This window comes from Atta cephalotes, assembly GCF_000143395.1.
Source record: "Atta cephalotes unplaced genomic scaffold scaffold00044, whole genome shotgun sequence".
Lineage (NCBI taxonomy): Eukaryota > Metazoa > Arthropoda > Insecta > Hymenoptera > Formicidae > Atta > Atta cephalotes.
In genome coordinates, this window is record NW_012130108.1 from 1,501,819 (window position 1) to 1,508,048 (window position 6,230).

At 31.3% G+C, this 6,230-nt stretch overlaps 1 protein-coding gene across 1 annotated transcript in view; it reads left to right on the forward strand.

The window, feature by feature from the left end:
* The window catches only part of LOC105622440 (laminin subunit alpha-1), a 172,724-nt gene that overhangs the window by 42,459 nt on the left and 124,035 nt on the right, over positions 1-6,230 (forward strand). The gene's annotated exons all lie outside the window — the stretch shown is intronic.

Genomic DNA, 6,230 nt, shown 5'->3' on the forward strand with positions numbered 1-6,230 from the left:
GTAACTTAACGGTAAACGTTACTAAAGTACGTTAAAGTTAAATTAAATTACTAAGTAACGTTAAGTTACGTACGTCGGTACGTAACGTAAGTAGCGTCATATATATATATATATATATATATATATATATATATATATATATAAAAATCGTAGATGATTGCAGGATCCCAAATCATAAGAAATTGACCAATTCTAATCAAGTATTCTCCGTATTTGACTATGTTTGGTCGATTTCCTATGACTTAAGACTCTACGATCATCTACGAATTTTATGTAAACGAGCCTAAAGTCTATCCAAAAGATAGGTTAGATTCTATACTTTGCTTTTATTACTAATAATTGGTTGATAAAATAGACTAGCAGCAAACACAACAAATTTGTTGTCACATATGTACCGGTAAAGGTACTGGTGACTTGTTAAATTAATAAAATCTTTTCTCTCAGTGTAATCTATAAAAATTGACAATCAAGTATTCCCCTCCTATTCGGCGGTAAGAAGGGAATACTCGATGATTGGTCAATTTTTACAGGTTACGGCCAATATAAACGCTCCCTTATGCTCCTCGCGAGAGCACAGCCGGAAAAGAATAAGTGTGGTAGGCACTGGACCGTTTATGGAGGCTGGGTTTATGTCGCGCCGCAGGTATACCGAAGCAGGTATTTACCTGTGCACAGATTGTACACGATGCCTGCATACTTTCGACTCTTCTTCGGCATCGAAGGCGGACGTACATACAAGTATTCGTGGCTCGGTTCCGAGGGAAGAGCATAGAGGAAAAAAAAGAGATGGCCTCAACCAAAGAGGAGCGAGGGCCGCAACTTGAAACTCGGTGGGCTTTCGCCTCGTACCATACTGTTGATCCGACTGCTCACAAAATCGAATTATCCGGTCCGATTAACCGTCAGTGTTTGTGGAGCAGAGGAATTGCGGCTTCGGCGTGATTCATCGACCCCGATCAATTATCGCTGTGTTGTGCGCGAGGTTTCTTCCTCGTTCGTTAAACGCTCGAGGCAAATATCTCTTATAAAGTATTCTTTACTTAAAATTTAAGTATCATAATATTTGCCAAACTCGCAAAATTCTGGAGTATTAAAACGTTTAAATTTCAAATTATTTTATTTCTTCAACGACGATAATAAGTTTATATTTTGGAAGTTTATAATCATAATACATGCTACAATAGTTGATACAATACAATAATTTTGTTAAATAGGTCATTTTAGTTTTTTTCTAATTCTTGTTTTTTTTATGCTGATTCTGAAAATGAGGTAGAATTTCTCCAATTTTTTGTAATCGACGTATGTTTTTTGAAAAATTTTACTTTTTGCTAACAATAACTCTTTATATGATATCTTTTTGTTAATTAATTTTTTGTTCGAATTCAATAAGAATAGGAAGTCATATTAAATTCAGTAGCTTATTTCCTCCCCTATATGAATTATTTATTGCCATCTAAGCTGAAAAAATAAGCAGAAATTTTTAAATGTTATTAAAAAATCCTGCTTTCCTCATGAATTTGGCGAATAGAATCAATGTAAAAAATATTATCAAAAACACTTCATTACATCAATTTAACATAAGAAAAATGAAATTTTGTTGATAAGTGAAATATCGAAAAATGTTAATTTATAAAATTTCTAAATGCATGTATCACTTAAAAATCGTGCCTTCCTCATAAATTTGCTAAACAGATTTGTGAAATCAACAAAAAATACTATAAGGAGCACTTTATTAAATCTATTTAACATAAAAAAAGTGAAATTTTGTCAATTAGTGTTATTTTCCGCGTGTTCAAATCAAACAAAGAACATAGACTGAATAACTTGAGAAACAAATTTTTATATCTCTCTTTAATTGTTCTAAGGTAAAAAATTTTATTTAAATTTTTACTTCTGTTCTATTAAACCAGATTTGTTACGGATTCTTTTTTAAACCGGATTGTGAAGAAATTCTGGATCTATTAGAAGATCAATTAGAGAAACATTTCTAGAGCGTGATTTTAATCGGCTTTTTACTGCCGACATTCTCGCGACATAAAGTATTCAGCGACAAAGAATTTGTGTAACTTTTACGAGGGAGGTTCTTTCTTTCTCATGGTTGACCCCTTTTTTAAAGGAGCTTGGGCAATTCCCTTTGAGAAACCAAATCGAGTCGTAAAATCGATGGCCTTGGACCACCCAGGACTTCGATAATATGTTTCCTCGAACTTTCTCAAGTAATGAAGGCGATTCTGCTCGTAACAAGCCTCGGAAGATGTTACGTCCATACTACACGCATTAGTGTAAGTTAAAACTGCGTTCTCTAACAACGTCACTCTTACAATTACGCTTTTTCCCTTTAACGATGACCCACTTTGCAATTCAATCGAGTCGTAATATGATGAATCTTATTTCTGGTTCGCTTCCTTTGTACCGGCATTATCATTAATTTTCGTGACAAACAGATTTAATATGCCTATACATAAATATTTTGATACTTATTTTGAATTTGTTAATTATATTTTAAAAAAGCATTGTGTAATTATAACGAGACTATATTGGCGAAAAAAGAATGATCCTCGCACACCATGATTTTCGCTCACGATCTCGCTTCCAGACTAATTTCATCAACGCACTTGGGATTTCTTGTTAACGCGCGACGAAAGTGGTTAGCCGCACGCGTGTTCATCGCACGTGCACGAATGTCTTTTGGCAAACATCGCGGAGCATTGGTCCAAACCGAGATCAGATTGGCAAGAGACCAGGACGGAATCCTTCGTGGCAGACCGCGCGGTGTTCCTCGTTGCATCGAGGTCTTGCTCGCTCAGCCAAGTTCCAAAGACGAACACTCGCTAGAATACTCGTCCCGAGAAGTGCGAGAAGTAAATATGTTACGAAATCTGATACATTAGATTGTATAAACTGGAGAAATTATACGACTAAAATTAATATGATAATATAGAGAATATCTCATAAAATATTTTATATGAATTTTTATCTGAAATTAATGCAAGGTTTTTAGAGTACTTTTATACTCAGAAATAATTTTTTATAAAAACCACATATTTTTTCATATGTGCACGAATTTTTTAATTACTTTTTTACTAATATACTTATATGATAATATTATGATAGTATTATATGATAATATTATGATAATAATATAATATATTATGATAATATTAGATTTTTTTAAATAAAATTGCAGCTCTATTTGTTTCTGATTGCGATTCAGCGACAAGGCAATGTACGATGAAGTAATACAGATATATACTTCCCCCGTCAAATTGCTGCTTCTGTAACGATATAAATTGCTCCGGTGTAATCTCTCGTGAGGTCGCTGCACCAACTTATATACGTGTCTAAATTCAATTTTGCCAAGCCTCCCTCACTAAGTTCTCCGACACACGCACAATCGAATTTCGCTCTTCGTCAAATAATCGTTTCCCTCGATGACGTTTCCCATAATTCAATTTCGTTCGCGCTGCTCGACGTAAAAATTTGATTGCCAGACGTAGCCATCTGCGGAAATCATATATCCAATCCAATAAATCCCTTACCATGTCAATTTTAATTTAAGATGTCTTGATTATTAGCAAATTAAACGAATGAGATACAAAGATCAGATGACATACAAGAAAGAAATACAAAGAGAACAATTAATACAAAGTGTCAAAAAGTAGAAGAAATTTTCTTTCTTGCTATAAATCTTTTAAAATATAAATAAAATTAGAAAAAAAAATAAAGATTAATAATTATAATTTATTAGAGAGATAAGCAAAAATAATATTGTTCATAAAAACAAGAATAATTATAAAAATTTATTTTATTTTTAATATATTTTTATAAATTATTATACATTTATAATAAATTGTTTAAGCTTTAACAATATAATATACAGATAACATTTGTGATTAACTGTCTCAGTTGAAAAATGTTATTTTAGATAAGTATACAATAATACAAAAATATAAATAATGAATCGTAAAAAAAAGACACGGAATTCCATATGTGTTTATGTTTTGGTAGTTTTAATCTAGCAAAGGATTTCAGATCGGCAACGAATCTCTTGCCATCACGAGTCCCGTAATCGGATTAAGTCGTCTCGCGTTACTTTAAATCCATCCGCAATTAATACGTCTACCTAGTGGTAGTAACGGGAGACTTCTCCGATAAATCTGCTCGTTTCGTGCATACAGTCCGATGCATTGGACCGAGACATGGTAGCGAGCGACATGACATGTCATCAAAATATGTCCGTCATAAGTAAGCTGCTACAAAGAAAGAGAAAGAAAGAGAAATGAGAAATGTGTGGAATATAAACGCGACTATATTTTATACTCCACTTATACTCCATTATATACTTATGAATCGAGAGAGCGGAAACACGCGCGTTTGATCTCAGACTTTCAGAAATTTCCGTAAATAGTTGAGATAAATAAATGATCGCACGCGATTACTGGATACAGTATTAGAGCACAAGAAATTCTGGAATAAAGACTCATTATGATTAACGATCAATTTTTATTTAAATTAAATTAAATTCTTTAGTTTTATTTCTTGTTACTTTATCTAATGATATAAATATAAAATTTATTATTATTAATCTCAAACGCTTTTTTTATTATAATTGTATTTAAAGATTAATTGTATTTAATTGTATTTAAAGATTATAAATAGAATATTATATTTAAGAAAGCATTTGAGATTAATAATAATATAAACAAATATATAAAGTTTTGTAAAAAATCAGACATTATTCAGTCATTTACCTCAATATAGTTATATTTTTAGCTGTAAAATTATATTATCAAATATAAAAATGTTATCTTTTAAAAAAAACTGAATAAGCTACACTTTTCGAGAGAAGTTTAGTTCCATTGGCTACCATGCAAGATTATGTCATAAATAATATGTAATAACGCTATAGTGTGAAAATACCTCGAAGCTAGAATATATTAATCAGCTCTATTCGTCGGCAATTCGTCAAGTCAATTGAACGTTTAATTAATATTTCAAGAAAAGTTTATCTTATAGTCGCACTTCCCGCAATTTCCCGTCACTGTGTATTATCTTAGCGACCTGGTTCGAGAAAAACATGTTTGATACCAAGCGGGTATTTAAATAGCAAAAAAATCTTACGTGTCAGACACTCCCCGAATATTTTTACAAACTCGCTGCTTCTAAGAAAGGTAGCAATAAGCGGTTCGATTTAATAATATATCTCGAACGCATTTTCTGTGCAATATTCTCCTGTGCAATCGATGATAACATATTACGTCGGCCTGTTCATAGTGACATTTAATTGATTCGTTTATCAAATTATTCTAAGTGTAGCTTGAATAATATTGGGCGCTAGTCGTTTAATTACATATCGCGTAGATAAATTTTCTAATATTTCTTATCATTGCTATCTATGTCATCAGAATGTATATATTTCTCTGCAACTCGCTGCTTTAAATAAGTTGTTGTATATATTTATAAAATGCGAGAAATGAAACATTACTATTTATTGATAATCACGGATAGTAAGAAATAAACAATAACACATGATAAAATGTACGTATCTTATTTATCTTTGTATTTCATTTGATTCATACAAACAATAACTTTATTTATTAACTCTTAATTAACATACTTTATTTACTAATTCTTAATTGACGTACAGAAATACTTTTTAAAAACAGTATTAATATCATAATTAATAACATACTCTTTGTAATTATGCTATACAGTTTTATAACACATAAAATCACATTTTTTTCTGTATTTCTTATTATTTAGAATAATCTAAATGAATTTTTTATTTGTAATAATTTTTTTTCTGTTGGTGCATACTTTCTTTGAATAATTTACTAGAATTATGAAATCGATTCTTAGATTAATCATCTTAGATTAATCAAATTCGCATGTCGACCACAAATATCTAATTAAAACTGTTTACAACCGCGTTCACGTTATTCTGCTCGAACGCGACAACTCGTGATAAGTACATTTTGAAATCTGTTCACGTGGGAGTTGAAAGGCGCCAGTTTTCCAAGAGAATCGCTTTTGTTCTGTGTTTTACCCTGTTTCTTCACCCTTTTACTATCGTGGGTTGTTTCGTTTGCGTAGGTCGACAATGAAATGAAACGTTAATATATGACAAGAAATTTTCTAATAATACAAATCCCGTAGGCAGTCTTAATCTTCGTTGACTGAAAATAAATATTTTAATAAATTAATATTTTTATAGACGTCTTACTGAAAAT